Source organism: Capricornis sumatraensis, chromosome 2 (genome assembly GCF_032405125.1).
Source record: "Capricornis sumatraensis isolate serow.1 chromosome 2, serow.2, whole genome shotgun sequence".
NCBI classification, from domain to species: Eukaryota; Metazoa; Chordata; class Mammalia; order Artiodactyla; family Bovidae; genus Capricornis; species Capricornis sumatraensis.
The window spans coordinates 128,017,436-128,041,974 of NC_091070.1; the positions used below are offsets into that span (position 1 = coordinate 128,017,436).

At 40.8% G+C, this 24,539-nt stretch overlaps 1 protein-coding gene across 3 annotated transcripts in view; it reads left to right on the forward strand.

Moving 5' to 3' along the window:
* Positions 1-24,539, forward strand: part of CD58 (CD58 molecule) — a 49,581-nt gene that overhangs the window by 1,057 nt on the left and 23,985 nt on the right. The gene's annotated exons all lie outside the window — the stretch shown is intronic.

Sequence of the window (24,539 nt, forward strand, 5' to 3'; positions counted from 1 at the left end):
CTCTGCGTTCAGAGTGTGTTGAGTGCCTGTGGGAGGCATGCGTCTATGGAATCCAGCCTGGGTGGGGGTGGTCGTGGTGCGGGTCGACATGTGCTCAAAAGTACCTACAGTGTAAGGCACAGAAGTAAACGTTGCAAGAGGTAAATATAAAGTGCTGCGGGTGTGCAGAGGGAAGAGAGCCACATCTTTGGTGAAATCAAATATCTTTCGTGAAGGAAAAACTTCCTGGAAGGGAGGGTGTGTGAACCTAGCCTCCGAGGATAGGTGGTATCATGCCATGATGTGGGAAAAGGTGCCAGGAGGAGGAGATCGAGAAAGAAAGAGGAGGAGAATGTAGAGGGTAAACTTTGGCAGTAGGGAGCCATCAGTGTCACTGGAGAGTCGGTGTGCCCGTGGGATCTTGAGGCCCCATGGGGGACCCCGAAAGTCCCCTTTGGGAGCTGGGATTCTCTCCTGCAGGCAAAGCAGACCTGTTTCTGGGCCTGACAGGAGCAGACCCATCCACTTAGAATAATCTGGCAGCAATGAAGAGAAAAGATTGTAGTTGAGAGGGATTGGAGGCAGAGGGGGCCAGGACAGGTACCATCACAGGCCCCAAAGGCTGTGAGGGTTTCATAGGCCAGAGCTGTCAGCACGAGGAAGAAGCACATACCTAGGTTGAATGGATGAGGTAATTCCTTCAGATGTGCGGGTCTCTCCCTGGTCTCAGAAGGCACCTTTGGCCACCACTGCCTGTTGCTATGCTCTTTTCCACTGAAAACAGTCTACCGATCTAGCCACACCTTTTCTAGGAAGACTCTCTAAACAGTCCCCTCATGATGGTCTCTCCCACCTAATTCATTTATTTATTCAGAGGTCATTTGGTTCTGCAGACATGAATATTACCTTCTCTGAATAGGCTTTGCACTAAGGAAAACTCTATAGCTCTGCAGATAGTGAGCCCTTTGGGTACCAAGCCGGTCTCAGTGGGGAAAGCTGCCTAACTGATTAACAGTATTGGATCTCAGATCCTGGCCCCGCCCCTCACGGTTAAAACTTCTGTAAGTTACCTCACTTCTCTGTGACTCTGTCTCTTTGCCTTTGAAGAGAGAGCAGCACACGTGAGAGAAAGGATACTAACATCTGCTTCATAGAATGATTGTGAGCATCAGTAATTCAACACATACTTACTGACTGTCAGCTCTATGTCAGCACAGGGAAACTTACAATTATTAGAGTGGGGGAGAGACAGTGAAGAAAGAAAGCAGTGAGTGTGCAGTTGTTGGGTGGTGGTGAACATTTACTAATACAGAGGTTAGCAGTGCAGAGCAAGGGAAATGGAAGTGGTTAATAGTTCTTACTAATTTTCTTAAATTTTGGAAAACTTAAAATCTTTAGAATAGTTGCAAAAACAGTACAGTGAACACTTGCACGCCTTTCTCCTTGAATCACCAGTTATTAACATTTTATCACATTTGGTTTACTTCTCTCTTTTTATAGAGACAAACACCCACACCTACCCAGTTACTTTTTCTTGTTGTTTTTGCTAAACCGTTTGAGAGTTGCAGCTCTTACAACACCTTAACCCTAAATATTTCAACATAGGTCTTGTAAGAATAATATGTCTCCAGTAAGCCCTGGCACCATTTTCAGAGTCAGGAAGTATAGCATTGATAAAAGACTGTTTTCAGATGGGGTCCAGAAGCCAGTCCTGGATCATACATCAAGGTTGGTACTCACGCCTGTTTGTGCTGTGTTATACTTAGTCGCCCAGTCCTGTCCGACTCTACGACCCCATGGACTGTAGCCCGGCAGGCTCCTCTGTCCATGGCGACTCAACAGGCAAGAATACTGGAGTGGGTTGCCATGCTCTCCTCCAGGGGATCTTCCCAACCTAGGAATCGAACAAGGGTCTCCTACATTGCAGGCAGATTCTCTATCAGCTGAGCTACCGAGGAAGCCCCATGCTTTTTTAATCCCCTTGAATCTAAAAATCTAAACTGTTGCCAACATTTTTCTTTTTTTAAACTGTATGACATTGGTCTTTTTGAAGGGTCTGGACCAGTTGTCTTATATAAATGTCCCTCAGTGTTGGCGTGCATGCTTAAATTCTGATGTGGACTTTCCTGAGCACAGGTGTCCATCTCATCAGGGTGCAGATGCAGTCCATTTGCTGATTATCGGAGATGTTAATATTGATTGATTGGTTAAGGTGAGGTCCATCAGATTTCTCTATTGTAGAGGTGAGTAAATATAGGAGATAGGTGGGCTCAGTTCCTAACCACTTCAATAAAGCAAATATTGCAATAAAGCAAGTCATATGAGTTTTTATTTCCTAGTGCATTTAAAAATGACATTTACACTGTACTGTAGTCTAAGTGTGCCATAGCATTGTGCCTAAGAAAATGTACATACCTTAATAAAAAAATATTGTATTGCTAAAAAATGCTGACTACTACCTGACAATGCAGAGTTGCCACAAAACTTCAGTTTGTGTAAAAAGCACAGTATCTACAAAGTGCAATAAAATGCAGCATAATAAAATGAGGTATATCTGTAATATGTGATTCACTAAGTAACACTTTGAGATTGTGTGAATATCCCGTCCTCCAACAATCTTTCACCCAGTGGTTTAGCACTCAGTGACAATTCTTCCCCGAGTCCATTATCCCTAAATTGTTGCAGATGGCAATTTTCTATCCTAATTTGTCTATATACTTTATTGACAGTCTTCAGTAACAAAGAGCTTTGGGACCTCCTTTTCTTTTATTTTTTAGTACTAGTAAGGACTCATTGGTATCATTTAAGATAGCTGCTGCTAAGTCGCTCCAGTCGTGTCCAACTCTGTGTGACCCCATAGACGGAAGCCCACCAGGCTCCCCCATCCCTGGGATTCTCCAGGCAAGAACACTGGAGTGGGTTGCCATTTCCTTCTCCAATGCATGAAAGTGAAAAGTGAAAGGGAAGTCACTCAGTCGTATCCGACTCTTATCGACCCCATGGACTGCAGCCCACCAGGCTCCTCTGTCCATGGGATTTTCCAGGCCAGAGTGCTGGAGTGGGGTGCCATTGCCTTCTCCTATTTAAGATAGCATTCCTGTCATTATCCATTCTAATGCTTGGTGATTCTGAATTTGGTCACTGGGAACCCCTCCAAGCTTCAGTTGTGAGCACTGCCTTCCTTGCTGGCATAGAAAGATGTTCTGGACCCATTTTGTACCTTTCCTGCCTCAGCCTTGGACTCATTAGACCCCCTTTTTCTTTTAGTGGGGAATGGTATTTAGAATTTAAGATCTGGGTGCTAGATGTGCTAAGGGCTTCCCAGGTGGCTCAGCGGTAAAGAATCCACCTGCTAATGAGGAGACATAAGAGACACGGGTTTGATCACTGGGTTGGGAAGACCCCCTGGAGAAGGAAATGGCAACCCACTCTAGTATTCTTGCCTGGAAAACCCCATGGACTAGAGGAGCCTGATGAGCTACAGTCCATAGAGTCAGGAAGAGTAAGACACGACTGAGCGTGACTAAGACTAGGTGTGCTCAAGGCTCCTGAAGTCACAGCTTCTAGGCCCTGTCAATTCTCAGAGCTAGGAAATAGCTTTCACAAAGTCATGCGTTTATCTTGTTACCGCAGAGTAATCCAAAAATTCAGTTCTGTTTCCTCCCTAAGAATTTCCTCCTAAGAATTCTATTCTTAGTAGCATTAGTATTTTTGCCTAATCTACATTAAACACAGACTAGTCCCATAATTCCTGTGCCAATACTACTCCCAAGCGCAAGTTTTACTAAATATAGTTCGAAACTTTTATTCTTCCATATATTCCACTAAATATGTACAGAACACTGTATTTTCAAGTTACCTGAATTCTTAATTTTTCTTCTGTGTGGTTATGTTATCAAATGGATACATAGTTAAATCAATGTGTTTCTGTCTATTCAATTTTAGGGTTTCCCCCACCTTAATTTAATTTTTAAATATGGAAGCTGTTAACATGGTTCAAATAGAAACCAAACACAGCTGGCCTTCCATATTTGCAGGTTCTGCCTCTCTGGATTCAACCAACCACAGATCAAGAATATTCAGGGAAAAAATTCCATAAAATCTCAAAAAGCGAAACTTGAATATGCTGTATTCTGACAATTATTTAAATAGCATTTATGTTGTATTTGGATGGCATCACCGACTCAATGGACATGGGTTTGGATGGATTCCGGGAGTTGGTGATGGACAGGGAGGCCCGACGAGCTGTGGTTCACGGGGTTGCAAAGAGTCAGACAGGACTGGGCGACTGAACTGAACTATGTTGTATTTGCAATTATTTAAGCAGCATTTACATTGTATTAGATAGCACAAGTAATCTAGAGATGATTTAAAGTATATGAGAAGATGTGCATAGGTTACTATGCCATTCTTATGTAAGGGACTTTAGCATCCTCAGAGTTTGGTATCCACTGGGATCCTGGAACCGATACCCTGTGGACACTGAGGGATGACCATTTAAAAAATGCTCAGAAATTCCATTCCATCCCTATCTCTCCCCCAACAAGGTATCATTTGTTTGTTTTTGTCTTTCCTGTTTCTTTTTATAGATACAAACAGATACATATGTTTGTTTCTAACTCCCTCTTTCAAACAATAGGTAACATGCTCAATGTACCCTCTTATAGGTTGCTTTTGTCACTTAACCACATGTCTGGAAAATCATTCCATATCAGTTCATAGAAATCATCCTCATTTTTTTTTTTTCTTTTACAGCTGCATAGTGCTCCGTGGGATGGAGGTATATTTCATTCAGTCACTCTCTGGTAGTTAGTAGTTTATATAGTGTAGTCAGGGGAGGTCTCTTTAAAAGGGAAAACAGTTGAGTGTAGACTTAAAAGGAAGTGATGGAGCAGGCGAGGTGACTGGGAGAGTAGTATTCCAGACAAAGAGGATGGCAGCAAAAACCCTGAAATAGGTTTCAAACATTTAAGGAACTTTGAGGAGACCACCGTGCTGGAGAGTAAATAGGAAATGAAATTGTACAAGTAGTCAGGACTGGATTCTAGAGATAAATTTTTGTGGGCCCTTAAAGACTAACTTGTTAAATTCCTAGTGAAGTAGAAAGTCTCAGAGTTTTGAACAGGAGTGAAACTGTGATGAATTATTCTAGATGCTGGGTAGAGAGTAGTCCTTGCTAATGAAAAAGGAGAAGCAGGGAGACCAGTTAGGAAGCTGTGGGAACAATGACTAGCTGGGGATGGGTAAGAAATGACGGAGTCGGGTGAGGAATAGGAACTATCAGGGGGTGTTTTGAAGGCTGGGCTGGCAGGATTCAGCAGTGGAGTGCATCAGTGGGGTAACATGTGGACAGGACCTAGGTAGTGCTGGGCAAGTAGCAAGCTCAAAAATAGGAACTGTTGTTCAGTTCAGTCGCTCAGTTGTGTGCAACTCTTTTTGACCCCATGAATCGAGCATGCCAGGCCTCCCTATCCACCACCAACTCCTGGAGTCTACCCAAACCCATGTCCATCGACTCAGCGATGCCATCCAGCCATCTCATCCTCTGTCGGTCCCTTCTCCTCCTGTCCGCAATCCTTCCCAGCATTAGGGTCTTTTCCAATGAGTCAGCTCTTTGCATGAGGTGGCCAAAGTATTGGAGTTTTCAGCTTCAACATCAGTCCTTCCAGTGAACACCCAGGACTGATCTCCTTTAGGATGGACTGGTTGGATCTTCTTGCAGTCCAAGGGACTCTCAAGAGTCTTCTCCAACACCACAGTTCAAAAGCATCAATTCTTCTGTACTCAGCTTTCTTTATAGTCCAACTCTCACATCCATACATGACCACTGGAAAAACCATAGCCTTGACTAGACGGACCTTTGTTGGCAAAGTAATGTCTCTGCTTTTAAATATGCTATCCAGGTTGGTCATAACTTTCCTTCCAAGGAGTAAGCGTCATTTAATTTCATGGCTGCAATCACCATCTGCAGTGATTTTGGAGCCCCAAAATAAAGTCAGCCACTGTTCCACTGTTTTCCCATCTATTTCCCATGAAGTAATGGGACCAGATGCCATGATCTTAGTCTTCTGAATGTTGGGTTTTAAGCCAACTTATTTAGTCTCCTCTTTCATTTTCATCAAGAGGCTTTTTAGTTGCTCTTCACTTTCTGCCATAAGGGTAGTGTAATCTGCATATCTGAGGTTATTGACATTTCTCCCAACAATCTTGATTCCAGCTTGTGCTTCTTCCAGCCCAGCATTTCTCATGATATACTCTGCATATAAGTTAAATAACCAGGGTTACAATATACAGCCTTGACGTACTCCTTTTCCTATTTGGAACCAGTCTGTTGTTCCATGTCCAGTTCTAACTGTTGCTTCCTGACCTGCAAACAGGTTTCTCAAGAGGCAGGTCAGGTGGTCTGGTATTCCCATCTCTTTCAGAATTTTCCACAGTTTATTGTGATCCACACAGTCAAAGGCTTTGGCATAATCAATAAAGCAGAAATAGATGTTTTTCTGGAACTCGCTTGCTTTTTCCATGATCCAGCGGATGTTGGCAATTTGATCTCTGGTTCCTCTGCCTTTTCTGAAACCAGCTTGAACATCTGGAAGTTCACGGTTCACGTATTGCTGAAGCCTGGCTTGGAGAATTTTGAGCATTACTTTACTAGCATGTGGGATGAGTGCAATTGTGCAGTAGTTTGAGCATTCTTTGGCATTGCCTTTCTTTGGGATTGGGATGAAAAGACCTTTTCCAGTCCTGTGGCCACTGCTGAGTTTTCCAAATTTGCTGGCATATTGAGTGCAGCACTTTCACAGTATCATCTTTCAGGCTTTGAAATAGCTCAACTGGAATTCCATCACCTCCACTAGCTTTGTTTGTAGTGATGCTTTCTAAGGCCCACTTGACTTCACATTCCAGGATGTCTAGCTCTAGGTGAGTGATCACACTATCGTGATTCTCTTGGTCGTTAAGATCTTTTTTGTACAGTTCTTCTGTGTATTCTTGCCACCTCTTCTTAATATCGTCTGCTTCTGTTAGGTCCAGACCATTTCTGTCCTTTATTGAGCCCATTTTTGCATGAAATATTCCCTTGGTGTCTCTAATTTTCTTGAAGAGATCTCTAGTCTTTCCCATTCTGTTGTTTTCCTCTATTTCTTTGCATTGATTGCTGAGGAAGGCTTTCTTATCTCTCCTTGCTATTCTTTGGAACTCTGCATTCAGATGGGAATATCTTTCCTTTTCTCCTTTGCTTTTCGCTTCTCTTCTTTTCACAGCTATTTGTAAGGCCTCCCCAGACAGTGATTTTGTTAGTTTGCTCCTATTAGTGGAGCTTGCCTTATTCTGCTGTTGTTGACCTAATCTCTCCAACTAGATTTTAGATCTTTGTACACAGGAACCAAATCAGATAATACTTAATAAAATGCCTCTTTCATTGATTTATTTTAATATTTTTAACAGTACAGATTGTTGAATCTGAACATTAGATGGTAAAGTATTGGTCAAACATTTCTCCATTTTAAATTCTTATGTTATGTCACATTGTTGTGTGTGTGTGTGCTAAGTCGCTTCAGTCGTGTCCAACTCTTTGTGACCCTATGGATTGTAGCCCACCAGGCTCCTCTGTCCATGGGATTTTTCAGATAAGAGTACTAGAGTGGGTTGCCATGACTTTCCCCAGGGGATCTTCCTGACCCAGGGACTGAACCTGTGGCTCCTTTGGCTCCTAATTAGCAGGTGAATTCTTTTACTGCTGAGCCACCCGGGAAGCGGAAGTTCATTGTTATGTGAAACTTATTCATACACTTTGTTTGACTTAAGGTTTGGAGAGTCTATGTGTTTTTATTTAGGAAAGATAATCCAAGTCAAAATAATGTTGTGTATTCCTATTAAAAAAACCAACTAGATCCAGTATTATAATGGGGTGGATATAAGGGTTGCCATGAATTAAGCACATGCTCTGTGTCAAGTGTTGTGCTTAGAGTTTTAAGTTTTTGTTTTCATTTAATTGTTGTAGTAGTTTTATAAGATAGAGACTGTTAAAGAGGAGAGAAATAGTTGAGGTATGTTGAGTGCCATGTCAAAGTTCACACAGCAGAGAAGTAATAGAACCTGCTGGCACTTAGTCCGTGACTCAAAGTCCATGTGTTCCCAGCCCAAAAGAGATTACCAACTTTTCCCCCCTGCACCATGTGACCTGTGGGATCTTTCCCCAACCAGGGACTGAGTCTGGGTCAAGGCAGTGAAAGCCCAGAATCCTAACTGCTAGGCCACTGGGAAGTCCAGATAAGCAACTTTTTAATGATTGGTATAACCATAGTTGATCTCTTATAACATGTATATATTGCCCAATGTAATGTTGTCAAAGCAGGTAAAATGATATAAAACAGCAAATTACCAGTCACATAGATTGTATTCAATATTGTAATCTACAGCGCAGGGGTGGAGGAACTTTCTTTGGGCCATGGAATTAAGAATGGGGGTTTATTTATGTATTCATTTATTAATATTTTGCCATAATTGTACTGTTTTATACATTCACACTTTACTCCTAAATGCTTTGGCATAAACCCAATAACATAATATTTGTAAATTAACAATATTTTATTAATATTGAAATTAACAATAATTTCATAATATCACTTAACTTCTCCTCTTATTCAGATTCCTTCAATTGTCACAAGAATGTCTTTTAAAATACCAAGATCTAATCAAATTTCACATTTTTTTCCTTTGCTGCTGTTTTATCTTTGACAAGTGTCTTTTAGGAATTTTGAAAACAACTTGCAACTACTTTTAAAGAACTGGATCTGGGAATTTGTTTTGTTGCCCTCTTTTTACTATAATTTTTAAAAATTGAATTGTTTAATTGTATACTTTATTACTGTTATTTGTTTTTTCCCTTTTTTAATTGACATAATATTGCATTAGTTTCGGGTGTAAACATAGTGGGTCAATATTTTTATACATTACAAAATGATCACAATAAGTCTAGTTATCACCTGTCACCATAGAAAGTCATTACAATATTATTGGCTATATTCCCTATGCTGTATATTACATCTCCATAACTTACTTATTTTATAACTGATAGTTTGTACTTCTTCATCTCCCTCACCTATCTCACTCCTCCCTCTACCCACCTTCCTTCTGGTGACTACTAGTTTGTTCTCTGTATCTATGAGTCAGTTTCTCTTTTGAGTGTTTGTTTGTTCTTAGATTTCACATATAAGTAAAATCATATGGTATTGGTCTTTCCCTGTTTCACTAACTTTACTTAGCACAATACCTGCTATATCTATCCATGTTGTTCTAAAAGCCAAGATTTCATTTTTTAAGGGTGAGTAATATTCCATTGTTTATAAATACCACATCTTCTTTATCCATTCATCTATCTACAGACACATAGGTTGCTTCCACATCTTGGCTATTGTAAATAATGTTGCAATGAATATTGGTGTGCATGTTTTTTATAATAAGTGCTTTTTTCTTCTTTGGGTAAATTTACAGAAGTGAAATTGTTGAGTCGTATGGCAGTTTCTATTAATTTTTTGAGGAACTGCCATACTGTTTTCCATAGTGGTTGTACCAATTTATCTTCCCAGCAACAGTGCATGAGTTTTCTTTTCACTTCATTCTTGCAACTCTTGTTATCTGTTGCCCTTTTGCTGATAGCCATTTTGACAGGTGTGAGGTGGCATCTCATTGTGATTTTGATTTGTGTTTCCCTGATTATTAGTGATGCTGAGCATCTTCTCATAGGCCTGTTGCCCATCTCTGCCTTCTTTGGACAACGTGTGTTCAGGTCCCCTGCCTATTTTCCAATCAAGTTTTTGTTGTTAATTCCTTCTAGTGTCGTTTTAAAATTTCAGTTATTGTATTCTTCAGCTTTGTTTGAATCTTTCTATTTTCTAACTCTTTGGTGAACTTCTCACACTGTTTATTCTTCTCTTGAGTTCATTGAATTACCCTAAAGTCTTTATCAGATAAATGGATTATTTCTTTCCACTCAGTTCTTCTTTTGGGGTTTGTCTTTTTCCTTTGTTTGTTTTATATTTCTGTGTCCTCATTTTGCCTAATTCTCTGGGTTTTTTCTATGCAGCGAGTGGGCTGGTTATGGCTTCTGGTCTTGGAGAAGCGGCCTTGTGTAGGAGACGTCCTGTCTTCTTGATTTTCCATCTCTTTCCCTTGTGCTTGTTGGTCTTCTCAATGCTTCTCGTGCCTGTGTTGGTGAGCTCTTGGCCCATCAGCACTCTCTCCCTTTTGGTAACTAGAACTATATGTTCCAGGGCTGCCCCCATGTGGGCTGCATGCACCCTTCTGTTGCGGCACAGTCAGACACTGTGGGCAGCCGGCTCCACTGACCCCCCTGACTCCACTGGCTGCCAGGCCCTACCTGGTGTGGAAGCTGCTGGCCTGCTGCAGGGTGAGTCTGGGTCCCAGCATGACTTACACTCGTGTTTTTAAATTAATACAAGCTTTGAGGGTAGGCATTGCTTTCTCTCTTTAAAAGCAGAATGTTTGCCTGCATGCATCAGCCCTTGTTTGCCCAAGTTTTCTGTCTTTTGATTTTTTCTCATGTTGTTTTCTCTCGAGTACAGAAGGCTTTTTGAAGTTTTTACTGAAGGGCACAGCATCAGCACCTTAGATTGTGCAGTTACAGATAAAAGCTTCCATCTCAGGACTGAAGGTGAAACCAGGATACAACCTTTTCCATTTGCTCAGACAAGTTTGAATATGAAGTGTGACTAAAATAATGATCCTGTCCCCAGAACAGGGCTGGAAGACATTCAAGCAGTTCCTCTTTGGAGATAGCCTTCAATACCCATCCACCAGCCTCAAAGGAGAATGTCTTGTAGCTACTTTATGGGCATGGGATTCTCTCCTTTGGCCTCTTTGTTTTCTTGTTTTCAATCCCTTTCCCTTGCATTTGTTGGCCTTCTCCTTCTCAATGCTGCTTGTGCCTGTGCTGATGAGCTCTTAGCCCAAGGACTGTGGGGCTCAAAATGAAACCAGTGAAAGTGAGGGCACCTCTTTCCCAGAAATACTGTAAGAAATTCATGTCTGCTGTCTGCCTGAAGTTGGAAACTGTCAGTTCAAAGGTCTGTCCTTTGTGACCTTGATCTGTTTTATCAAGCAAGTATCCATCTCAGGAAACCAAATTATTTTGTTTCTTTTTTTTTTAATTTTTTTTTTCTTTTTTAAGACTTTATTCTAAACTGTATTGGTTTTGGCATACATTGACATGAATCCACCATGGGTGTACATGAGCTCCCAAACATGAACCCCCCTCCCACCTCCCACCCCACACCATCCCTCTGGATCATCCCCGTGCACCAGCCCCTAGCATCCTGCATCCTGCATCGAACATAGACTGGCGATTTGTTTCTTACATGATAGTATACATGTTTCAATGTCATTCTCCCAAATCATCCCACCCTCTCCCTCTCCCTCAGAGTCCAAAAGTCTGCTCTACACATCTGTGTCTCTTTTGCTGTCTTTCATACAGGGTCGTCATTGCCATCTTTCTAAATTCCATATATATGTTAGTATACTGTATTGGTGTTTTTCTTTCTGGCTTACTTCACTCTGTATAATCGGCTCCAGTTTCATCCATCTCATTAGAACTGATTCAAATGTATTCTTTTTAATAGCTGAGTAATACTCCATTGTGTATATGTACCACAGCTTTCTTATCCATTCATCTGCTGATGGACATCTAGGTTGTTTCCATGTCCTGGCTATTATAAACAGTGCTGCGATGAACATTGGGGTACACGTGTCTCTTTCTATTCTGGTTTACTTGGTGTGTATGCACAGCAGTGGGATTGCTGGGTTATAAGGCAGTTCTATTTGCAATTTTTTAAGGAATCTCCACACTGTTCTCCATAGTGGCTGTACTAGTTTGCATTCCCACCAACAGTGTAAGAGGGTTCCCTTTTCTCCACACCCTCTCCAGCATGTATTGCTTGTAGACTTCTGGATCGCAGCCATTCTGACTGGTGTGAAGTGGTACCTCATTGTGGACTTGATTTGCATTTCTCTAATAATGAGTGACTTTGAGCATCTTTTCATGTGTTTGTTAGCCATCTGTATGTCTTCTTTGGAGAAATGTCTATTTAGTCCTTTGGTCCATTTTTTGATTGGGTTGTTTATTTTTCTGGAATTGAGCTGCAGGAGTTGCTTGTATATTTTTGAGATTAGTTGTTTGTCAGTTGCTTCATTTGCTATTATTTTCTCCCATTCAGAAGGCTGTCTTTTCACCTTGCTTATAGTTTCCTTTGTTGTGCAGAAGCTTTTAATTTTAATTAGATCCCATTTGTTTATTTTTGCTTTTATTTCCAGTATTCTGGGAGGTGGATCATAGAGGATCCTGCTGTGATGTATGTTGGAGAGTGTTTTGCCTATGTTCTCCTCTAGGAGTTTCTTAGTTTCTGGTCTTACGTTTAGATCTTTAATCCATTTTGAGTTTATTTTTGTGTGTGGTGTTAGAAAGTGATCTAGTTTCATTCTTTTACAAGTGGTTGACCAGTTTTCCCAGCATCACTTGTTAAAGAGATTGTCTTTACTCCATTGTATATTCTTGCCTCCTTTGTCAAAGATAAGGTGTCCATATGTGTGTGGATTTATCTCTGGGCTTTCTATTTGGTTCCATTGATCTATATTTCTGTCCTTGTGCCAGTACCATACTGTCTTGCTGACTGTGGCTTTGTAGTAGAGCCTGAAGTCAAGCAAGTTGATTCCTCCAGTTCCATTCTTCTTTCTCAAGATTGCTTTGGCTATTTGAGGTTTTTTGTATTTCCATACAAATCTTGAAATTATTTGTCCTAGTTCTGTGAAAAATACTGTTGGTAGCTTGATAGAGATTGTATTGAATCTGTAGATTGCTTTGGGTAGTATACTCATGTTTACTATATTGATTCTTCTGATCCATGAACATGGTATATTTCTCCATCTGTTAGTGTCCTCTTTGATTTCTTTCATCAGTGTTTTATAGTTTTCTATATATAGGTCTTTAGTTTCTTTAGGTAGATATATTCCTAAGTATTTTATTCTTTTCGTTGCAATGGTGAATGGAATTGTTTCCTTAATTTCTTTTTCTACTTTCTCATTATTAGTGTGTAGGAATGCAAGGGATTTCTGTGTGTTGATTTTATATCCTGCAACTTTACTATATTCATTGATTAGCTCTAGTAATTTTCTGGTGGAGTCTTTAGGATTTTCTATGTAGAGGATCATGTCATCTGCAAACAGTGAGAGTTTTACTTCTTTTCCAATTTGGATTCCTTTTATTTCTTTTTCTGCTCTGATTGCTGTGGCCAAAACTTCCAGAACTATGTTGAATAGTAGTGGTGAAAGTGGGCACCCTTGTCTTGTTCCTGACTTTAGGGGAAATGCTTTCAATTTTTCACCATTGAGGATAATGTTTGCTGTGGGTTTGTCATATATAGCTTTTATTACGTTCAGATATGTTCCTTTTTTTCCTGCTTTCTGGAGGGTTTTTATCATAAATGGATGTTGAATTTTATCAAAGGCCTTCTCTGCATCTATTGAGATAATCATATGGCTTTTATTTTTCAATTTGTTAATGTGGTGAATTACATTGATTGATTTGCAGATATTGAAGAATCCTTGCATCCCTGGGATAAAGCCCACTTGGTCATGGTGTATGATCTTTTTAATGTGTTTTTGGATTCTGATTGCTAGAATTTTGTTGAGGATTTTTGCATCTATGTTCATCAGTGATATTGGCCTGTAGTTTTCCTTTTTTGTGGCATCTTTGTCAGGTTTTGGTATTAGGGTGATGGTGGCCTCATAGAATGAGTTTAGAAGTTTACCTTCCTCTGCAATTTTCTGGAAGAGTTTGAGTAGGATAGGTGTTAGCTCTTCTCTAAATTTGGTAGAATTCAGCTCTGAAGCCATCTGGACCTGGGCTTTTGTTTGCTAGAAGATTTCTGATTACAGTTTCAATTTCCTTGCTTGTGATGGGTCTGTTAAGATTTTCTATTTCTTCCTGGTTCAGTTTTGGAAAGTTGTACTTTTCTAAGAATTTGTCCATTTCTTCCACATTGTCCATTTTATTGGCATATAATTGCTGATAGTAGTCTCTTATGATCCTTTGTATTTCTGTGTTGTCTGTTGTGATCTCTCCATTTTCATTTCTAATTTTATTGATTTGATTTTTCTGCCTTTGTTCCTTGATGAGTTTGGCTAATGTTTTGTCAATTTTATTTATCATTTCAAAGAACCAGTTTTTGGCTTTGTTGATTTTTGCTATGGTCTCTTTTGTTTCTTTTGCATTTATTTCTGCCCTAATTTTTAAGATTTCTTTCCTTCTACTAACTCTGGGGTTCTCCATTTCTTCCTTTTCTAGTTGCTTTAGGTGTAGAGTTAGGTTATTTATTTGACTTTTTTCTTGTTTCTTGAGGTATGCTTATATTGCTGTGATCCTTCCCCTTAGCACTGCTTTTACAGTGTCCCACAGGTTTTGGGTTGTTGTGTTTTCATTTTCATTTGTTTCTATGCATATTTTGATTTCTTTTTTGATTTCTTCTGTGATTTGTTGGTTATTCAGAAGCGAGTTGTTCAGCCTCCATATGTTGGAATTTGTAATAGTTTTTCTCCTGTAATTGAGATCTAATCTTAATGCATTATGGTCAGAAAAGATGCTTGGAATGATTTCGATCTTTTTGAATTTATCAAGGTTAGATTTATGGCCCAGGATGTGCTCTATCCTGGAGAAGGTTCCGTGAGCACTTGAGAAAAAGGTGAAATTCATTGTTTTGGGGTGAAATGTCCTATAGATATCAATTAGGTCTAACTGGTCTATTGTATCATTTAAAGTTTGCATTTCTTTGTTAATTTTCTGTTTAGTTGATCTGTCCATAGGTGTGAGTGGGGTATTAAAGTCTCCCACTATTATTGTGTTATTGTTAATTTCTCCTTTCATACCTGTTAGCATTTGTCTTACATATTGTGGTGCTCCTATGTTGGGTGCATATATATTTATAATGGTTATATCTTCTTCTTGGATTGATCCTTTGATCATTATGTAGTGGCCTTCTTTGTCTCTTTTCACAGCCTTTGTTTTAAAGTCTATTTTATCGGATATGAGTATTGCCACTCCTGCTTTCTTTTGGTCTCTATTTGCGTGATATATCTTTTTCCAGCCCTTCACTTTCAGTCTGTATGTGTCCCTTGTTTTGAGGTGGGTTTCTTGTAGGCAGCATATATAGGGGTCTTGTTTTTGTATCCATTCAGCCAGTCTTTGCCTTTTTGTTGGGGCATTCAACCTGTTTACATTTAAGGTAATTATTGATAAGTATGATCCCTTTGCCATTTACTTTATTGTTTTGGGTTCGGTTTTATACACCCTTTTTGTGTTTCCTGTCTAGAGAATATCCTTTAGAATTTGTTGGAGAGCTGGTTTGGTGGTGCTGAATTCTCTCAGCTTTTGCTTGTCTGTAAAGCTTTTGATTTCTCCTTCATATTTGAATGAGATCCTTGCTGGGTACAGTAATCTGGGTACAGTAATCTGTTCTTTCATCACTTTAAGTATGTCTTGCCATTCCCTCCTGGCCTGAAGAGTTTCTATTGAAAGATCAGCTGTTATCCTTATGGGAATCCCCTTGTGTGTTATTTGTTGTTTTTCCCTTGCTGCTTTTAATATTTGTTCTTTGTGTTTGATCTTTGTTAATTTGATGAATATGTGTCTTGGGGTGTTTTGCCTTGGGTTTATCCTATTTGGAACTCTCTGTGTTTCTTGGACTTGGGTGATTATTTCCTTCCCCATTTTAGGGAAGTTTTCAACTATTATCTCCTCAAGGATTTTCTCATGGTCTTTCTTTTTGTCTTCTTCTTCTGGGACTCCTATAATTTGAATGTTGGAGCGTTTCATATTGTCCTGTAGGTCTCTGAGGTTGTCCTCATTTCTTTTAATTCGTTTTTCTTTTTTCCTCTCTGATTCATTTATTTCTACCATTTTATCTTCTATTTCACTAATCCTATCTTTTGCCTCCATTATTCTACTATTTGTTGCCTCCAGAGTGTTTCTGATCTCATTTATTGCGTTATTCATTGTATATTGACTCTTTTTTATTTCTTCTAGGTCCTTGTTAAACCTTTCTTGCATCTTCTCAATCGTTGTCTCTAGGCTATTTATCTGTGATTCCATTTTTATTTCAAGATTTTGGATCATTTTCACTATCAATATTCAGAATTCTTTCTCAGGTAGATTCCCTATCTCTTCCTCTTTGGTTTGGTTTGGTAGGCATTTCTCCTGTTCCTTTACCTGCTGAGTATTCCTCTATCTCTTCATCTTGGTTATATTGTTGCGTTTGGGGTGGCCTTTCTGTATTCTGGGAATTTGTGGAGTTCTCTTTATTATGGAGTTTCCTCACTGTGGGTGGGGTTGTATCAGTGGCTTGTCAAGGTTTCTTGGTTAGGGAGGCTTGTGTTGGAGTTCTGGTGGGTGGAGCTGGATTTCTTCTCTCTGGAGTGCAATGGAGTGACCAGTAATGGGTTATGAGACGTCAGTGGTTTTGGAGTAACTTTGAGCTGCCTGTATATTGAAGCTCAGGGGTGTGTTTCTATGTTGCTGGAGAATTTGCGTGGTATGTCTTGCTCTGGAACTTGTTGGCCCTTGGGTAGTGCTTGGTTTCAGTGTATGTATGGAGGCGTTTGATGAGCTCCTATTGATTAATGTTTCCTGGATTCAGGAGTTCTCTAATGTTTTCAGGCTTTGGACTTAAGCCTCCTGCTTCTGGTTTTCAGTTTTATTTTTACAGTAGCCTCAAGACTTCTCCATCTATACAACACCGATGATAAAACATCTAGGTTAAAGATGAAAAGTTTCTCCACATTGAGGGACAGCCAGAGAGGTTCACCATCTTTAGTCTGATCCACCACACCACTTAAAAGTTCCACAGTCTTTGGATTAGGTTGGCTTTCTCCAGAAATGTTCAAATATCGGGTGACGAAGTCATTGGGAGACATGAAAAGTTCACCATTTTTTTCAATGCTTGCATACTTCAAAAATATTGTTTTAAGTTCAGCTGGATCTGCTCTCTTGGTTAAAGCCACACTGGGAAGCTCAAGCCATGTAAGACCACGATCTCTTAGACACCTTACTCCTCGTGTCCCCTGCTCCAGTAAAGGTCAGAAACTCGGAAACCAAATTATTTTGATAGGCTTGTTCTGAGGAAATGAACCCATTTTGGTTACTAGTGACCTTCATTTAAAAAAAAATTTTTATTTATTTGGCCGTGTCCGGCCTTAGTTGTGGCATGTGAGATCTTTGTCCTTTGGTGTGGCCCGTGGGATCTTTAGTTGAGGCATGTAAACTCTTAATTGCAGCACGTGGGATCTAGTTCCCTGACCAGGGATTGAACCCAGGCCCTGCATTGGGAGCACAGAGTCTTAGCCACTGGCCCACCAGGGAATGCCCCCTAGTGACCTTCATTTTCCCTAATGTTCCCTGAATGTCTGTCAAGATCAGTGTCTGAATTTCCATCAGGCTCTCTGGTCTGTAGTTTCTGAATGTTTTTCCCATGTAACAGTTAAAAAGTAGGGAAAAAAAAGTTTAATGTGCACATTCAGATTATAATAAATCCATATTAATAAGAAACTAATAAGGCTGTCATCATAAATTTGTTGTAATAGAGTTTCTCAAGTATGAGCTGAGTACTTGGAAAAAATAATAGGGATTATAAAGAAATTTTTAATGAAATAACCAATAGTGTATTGAAATACCTTTAATCAAACTTTGGTGAATAGATTTAAAAAGACTTTCAGAATCTTAAATAGCTCTAGTAAGAACCTTATTCTCCAAAGCATGCTGTAGGTACTATCCAAGACAAGAACAATCAAAGGCAAATGTGATTTTTGAGCATAATATGATATGGGTATATTGAAAGAGCAGGCCAGAGTAATGCTGTTAAATAGAAATATAATATGAAACAGGTAAAATTAATCTTAGTATATTTTATTTAACCTTACATACCCACAATATTTTCATTTCAACATGTAGTTGATATAAAAAATATTAATGAGAGATTTTACATTTCCCTTTTCGTACTTAATCTTCAAAGTCTGGTATGTGTCTTATGCTCACAATACATCTCAATTTGGACTAACCACATGTCATGGGCTTATGAGCCACGTGTTGCTAGTGGCTGTTGAATTGGACTGCACAGATTGAGAGGGAAACATCCTGGGGAGAGAAGCATTCTCAAGTACAAGAATAAGGAATAAAAAGAAGAGTATTTTTAGCATGACAGGAGACAGGAAAGCTCAGAAGGAAGTTGGTTTAAAGAACAAACATCTTAATTCTGGTTGAACTCATCTACGAGACTAGAAATAGCTTGACAGCTGAGAGCACGTGTGAGGCGAGTTCTGTGGAGTTTCTGGAACGGGGGAGCCTGGGGAGTTGTTGTCTGTTGGCAGGCAGGGGGCTGCAGTTAAAGTCTGAAATAGATGAAGACAGGGAAGCTGTGGTGGTATAGCTAAGACCAGTAGATTTCTGCCTTTGGAAATCATGGAAACAGAGAAATCACTGACTGGGACTGGATGTAGGTGGAACTGACAAGGAAAGATCTAGGCATCTCACATTGTAGCTAACAGCACGGGCTCTGGAGCTGGCTGCCTGTCTGTTACTAGCTCTGTCATGGACCAGCTGGGTGACTGGTCAGCTTCTGAACCTCTCTGAGCTCCAGTTACCTTTGAATGCTCTTCCCCATATGCTCAAGCTCATTCCTTTACTTTTTCTGGGCCTTGCTCACTTGCCAGCTATAACTACCTCACATATAACAGTAACTTCCCTTCTCATTATTAATCATCCTCCCCATACACTGCTTCATTTTTCTCAATAGCACTTAATACCACCTAATATACTTTTTCATTTAATGTTTTCTTCCCCTTCCCCCACCCCTAACCCCCACCAATAATGTAAACTCCAGGAGGGCAGGATTCTGGCTGATTTGTTCAGTGTTGTATCCTAACTGCTTAGTACAGTACCTGGGACATAGGAGGAACTCAATAAATATTTGGTGAGTGAATAAATGAAGAGTAAGGTCTACCTTGCAGAGTTAAGTTGAGGATTTAATGAACCTATCCATCTACCTATCTATTCACATATCTATCTATGTCTTGGAACAAGTACCTGGCACATAGTGAGCCTTCAGTAAAAGTGCTGATGTTGCTGCTATTGTTAAATAGTATTATTGAGACTGAGCTGGTCTAGGGCTCATTTGGATGATCTGTTGTTAATATCTAGGGCTCGTTCAGTTTGAATTTATTAAGAGCTAGGTTAGAGAAACGAGCTGCACTAAACTTCCTCAGATGAAGAGACTATGCTGTCCTTTTGATTATCTTTGTATCTCAAACTGTGGTGCTGGAGAAGACTCTTGAGAGTCTCTTGGACACCAAGGAGATCAAGCCAGTCAATCCTAAAGGAAATCAGTCCCAAATATTCGTTGGAAGGACTGATACTGAAGCTGAAGCGCCAATACTTTGGCCACCTGATGCGAAGAGCCAACTCATTGGAAAAGACCCTGATGCTGGGAGAGGTTGAAGGCAGGAGGAGAAGGGGGTGACAGAGAAGGAGATGGTTGGATGGCATCACTGACTCAATGGATATAAGTTTGAGCAAACTCTGGGAGATAGTGAAGGACAGGGAAGCCTGGCATGTGCAGTCCATGGGGTCCCAAACAGTTGGACACAACTTAGCAACTGAACAACAACAGCTTTGTATCCAGTGAGCATATTTCCTATGCCAGAACTGGGGCATGGGGCTGATGAATAGAATTTTTGTGGACTTCATGGAACAGATTATTCGATATCACAGTGACCAAGACATTTGAGGAGGGTGGCCACTCTCTGTACTGTGAGCATGTGTGCTCATGTCTCCAGAGACTTAGTTTCCCAGCTGCCGCTGTTGCACTACCCCAAATGGGTGTCAACTGAAAGTGTGCTCTGATGCTGAAATGAGAGGAACAAGATCGTGGCCACAAGCTCGTCTGCTGGAGACGTCCAGCTGCTCACTCGGGTACAAAAATGCCCAGGCCCCTCCTAGCTCCTGGCTTGAATGAATCTTTAACTGAATTGTCGTTATGATGTCATACACACAGGGGGAAATACCAAGATTTATATGTTTGGGTACTGAAACTTTCAGGGGATTTTTTTTTCTACTCATCAAATGAATTTTTGTTTTAACTGCTAAAATCTGCAGCCATGTGGAACCTTGAAAAAATTTTAGGAAGAGAAGGAAGTATTTTAAAATCATATTGTTCGTTTCTAAGGAAAAACTCCAGAAAAACACCTTTCTTCAAAATCCAGAAGACTTGTTAGCTTGTGTTTAAATAATGGAAGTGAAAAAACTGCATGTCCTCAAACCTCAGACAAGGTGTTAACATTGATTAAGGGCTGATGTCCTGAGTGGGTATGCTTATCTGGTGCAGTGCCCTGAAGCCCACAACACGTGGTAGGTGAAACCTAGCTAAACTTGAAGGGGATGGGGAGTGGGGAGCTGACAGACCCTCCAGTCTTGCTTTGGTGCTGGAGGCAGACAGTGAGGAGGAAAGAGGTCTCTTCTGATTGCGTATGAGGGGTCCCAGGCCATTTATTCCACAGCTTCAGTTAACCATCTCCACCTCTTCTTGCCGAGTCTTGATTCTTCGTTGGCACAATGATATCAAGTCAGTTGCTCAGTCGTATCCGACTCTTTGTGACCCCATGGACTGCAACACACCAGGCTTCCCTGTCCATCACCAACTCCCGGAGCTTGCTCAAACTCATGTTGATTGAGTCGGTGATGAGATCCAACCATCTCATCCTCTGTTGTCCCCCTCCCCCCCACCACCTTCAATCCTTCTCAGCACCAGGGTCTTGATATCCACAATGATATGGGGTCTTGCAAAAATCTCAGGATTTGGGATGACTATTAAATTTTGTGATTCTGTCAGGAAGCCCTAAGTTTTGTATTACATTAAAGTTATATTTAAATCAGTTTAGTTAATTCACTCAAAAAATATTTATTTATTGAATGTCCTTCAAGTGCTGGGCAATGGGGATGCAGCAGAGATAGAGAATGACCCTGTCTTTGGGGCTGACCTGATTCAGCCCTCCACTCAGATTGGAATTAGTTGCCAACTAATTCCATAAAATTTGACGTTCCATAAAATTTGACGTTCCATAAAATTTGATTTTTATGTTCACGTAAAATTTGAGCATCAACATTTCTTGGAAACTGAGGAAATCTGGCAGTTTCCACGTGCCACACGGGGAAGAGCTGAGGAGCCCTCTCTAGATGAGCCAGGCTTGCTGGGTCTGTCGTCTCCACCTGTCCCTTTTGTATCACACCTGGCTCGTCCATGGCTTCTCTGCTGAATCGCTGGTCTCTATTTCAGGGTTTCATTTGCCAGTTCTCAAAGGCTTCTCAGTGGCTCCTATGATTTTGTGTCCTTATGGCCTGTTTGTTTGCTCCTTGTTTTCTCCCTGCATGCCCCCTTTAGCTTTTCTTCCTTCCTGCATTTGACTCTCTCTCTCTCTCTCTCGTCCCCTTTCCCTCCTTACTTTTTTCACATGTCACATATTCCTTGCTATCATATGTGAGAAGTACAGACTCTTAGACCTTCCTTTCAACTTAGTTTCCCTTGGTCTTTAATTATGAAGCCCTGTCTTATTTCTCATTGAATATCTAAATTTTTTTTCGAAAGCAACAGCATTATGAAACTTGGGTTTGAATTTGGGCTCCCATGGAACATTTTGAAGATCTGGGCTCACTGATACCTTGCTCAAGCAAACCTTCTCAATTTCCTCATGTATCTGAAGATGGGTGTGGAACAGGGCATGGTTCTCTGAGGATCTGTCCAGCCCTGACATTCAGTGATTTGGGGACCCCTGAGTTTGTGCCTTACCTATAGGCTTTAGAGATGTGCTTGACTCCCAACTAGAATGGTTTGACTTTCTCATTCCTGACAACTGCTGTTCCAATACATTCTAGAAATTACATCCTGAGATACCCTGTATCATGGCACTGTCTCTAATAACCTTATACCATATTAGCAAGCCAATTATGAAGGGGTTTCCTAGATAGTGGTAAAGAATCTGCCTGTCAAAGCAGGAGGCTCAAGAGATGCAGGTTCAGTTCCTGGGTTGGGAATATACCCTGGAAAAGGAAATGGCAACCCGCTCCAGCATTCTTGCCTGGGAAATCCCATGGACAGAAGAGCCTGGCAACCTGCAGTTCATGGGGTCGCAAAGAGCTGGACATGGCTGAGTAACTGAGCACACACATACGAGCCAAGGAAGAAGCAGTGGTGAAGAGTCAGCCAGAGTTCAAGTCCAGTGTCACTACCTAATTAGCCGGTTCATCTGTGTGTGCCTGTCTGCAAAACAGGGTTAAAACAATATCCAGCTTTGCTTCATCCAGCCTGGCATTTCACATGATGTACTCTGCGTAGAAGTTATAAGCAGAGTGACAATATACAGCCCGGATGGACTCCTTTCCCGATTTGAAACTAGTCCATTGTTCCATGTCCTATTCTAACTGTTGCTTCTTGACCTGCATACAAGTTTCTCAGGAGGCAGGTAAGGTGGTCCGGTATTCTCATCTCTCTAAGAATTTTCCACAGTTTGTTGTGATCCATGCAGTCAAAGGCTTTTAAAAATAATACCTGCTTAATATTGTTTTTAAGAGGATTCTCTGAATACATATTTGTAGAGCTCTTCCAACTGCCCAGCAGATAGTAAGTGCTATAGAAGTGTCTGATTAAATAAACTGAAAATAGCAGTCAACCTGAATCTCAGGACTCAAGTAAAAATGAGCAAAGGATTTTGTGGCTGGGAGTTGAGGGGGGTGGGGAGGCCCATTTCATTAACCCAGTAGTTAATGGTGACTATATTTTCTAAATAAAAAATCATGTCACTTTGTCTGAAAATATTTGAGTTCCACTTTGGACTTCTAGCCCTATGAGAACTACCAAACTGGGTGTAATGATGATACTTTGTAAGACTACAAGAGTCTTTGCAGTTGGAAATTACCACTCTACATATTGGTACTAGGTACGTTCATATCTTACAAAGAAAATATCATTCAATATTCTTGAAAACAAATACATCTCCAATAGTTAAAAAAAAAATCTGTCTAGTATAGAATATCTGTTTAAGCAATCACTGATACATTTTTCCCCTCCCTCTATCTCTCTCTACTTTGCAACAGCGAGAAGGCACTCTATGCCCAGTTCTCACACAGTCTCACAGTGAATCAGTGAAAGAAAAAGAAAGAAAACCCTGTTGAAAGCCTACTTTGTTTTAGCCATTGTGTATACTCTCAGTCTTATTTATTTTATTATTATTATTTTTTCTCTCAGTCTTATTCAGACCTCAAAGCAATCTTCTCTGGGAGCCATTATGATTTTCATTTTAGGCTGAGGAAATCTAGCATGGCAGGAACTTTTAAGTATTTATCCTGGGTCCATCTGGCTTGAAAGTTGGGGCCCTTTTCATACTGCCCTCTGGCATAGTAAGAGCAGCATCCCAGTGGTCCCTTTTCTAACCACTCACTGTTATCAGCAAAGTAACCAACTCACTGCTGAGTCCTTTCCTTAGCTGATGTTTGCTCATTTATTCATTTGTTCACAGTGTGTTACCTTGAGGAAAAACTCACTCTCCTTTCTCCTGTCCTTTTTCATTGGAAATGATTGTATTAGTAACTTACTTTAGGATCAGTCTTGGAGGTGCAACAGAAAAGTCTTTACTGTAGGAAGGAAAGGGTAGACTAGCCTCTGCAAATGTGATGATTCCCAAATCTGTACCTTCCCCTGTGAGCCCCAGACCTTTGGACCCAGGACAGCTCCATGTGGATGTCTTATCAGTTGCTTCTGCTTAGCATCCATCAGTCAGTTGACGGCTGGGTAAGGACGGGAGAGGAGCGATGATGAAGCAGGTAGAGGAAGCAGTGCCTCCAAGAAGGCAGGCCCTGAGTCAGGAAGGTGCTTGGCATGTGGGAGGAAATAAAGGCAGTTCCAAGTGGCTGGAAGGAAGAGAGCAAGAGGGGAACGGACGGGGAATGAGGCTGGAGAGGCAGACAGGGGTCAGATCACAGTGTCTGGCCCCTGTGAGTGAGTGAGGGGCTGGGCCAGGTCAGGTCTGTTCTGGTCCCTGTCTCCTCATCCGTGATACAGAACTAGCAACACGACTGCACAGGAATGTAGAGAGGATTAAAAAGGGACACAAGAGTACGTGAACATGTAACGGCAGTTGGTAAGCACTCAGTAACATTTTCTTTCATTTTTCTTAGTTCCCTCTGTCATTGCACCTGTGAGATGGGGGTGATTTAATCATGGAGATTTCTTTCAACTCAAAATGACTGTGATTTTTTTCCTCAACTGGTCTCCCCATTTTCCACCATTAGCTCCATTTCTGACTTTTCTTTTTCCTGTGCTCAACCCCAGGAAACAACCCCCTGCCTCACACCGCCCCCCCCCACCCGCCCCTGAAAAGACAGAAGGCAGCATTATGCAGCCAGGAAGAAGCGATTGAACTCAGACCTCTTCTCTTCCTCCGCCACCCTGCTT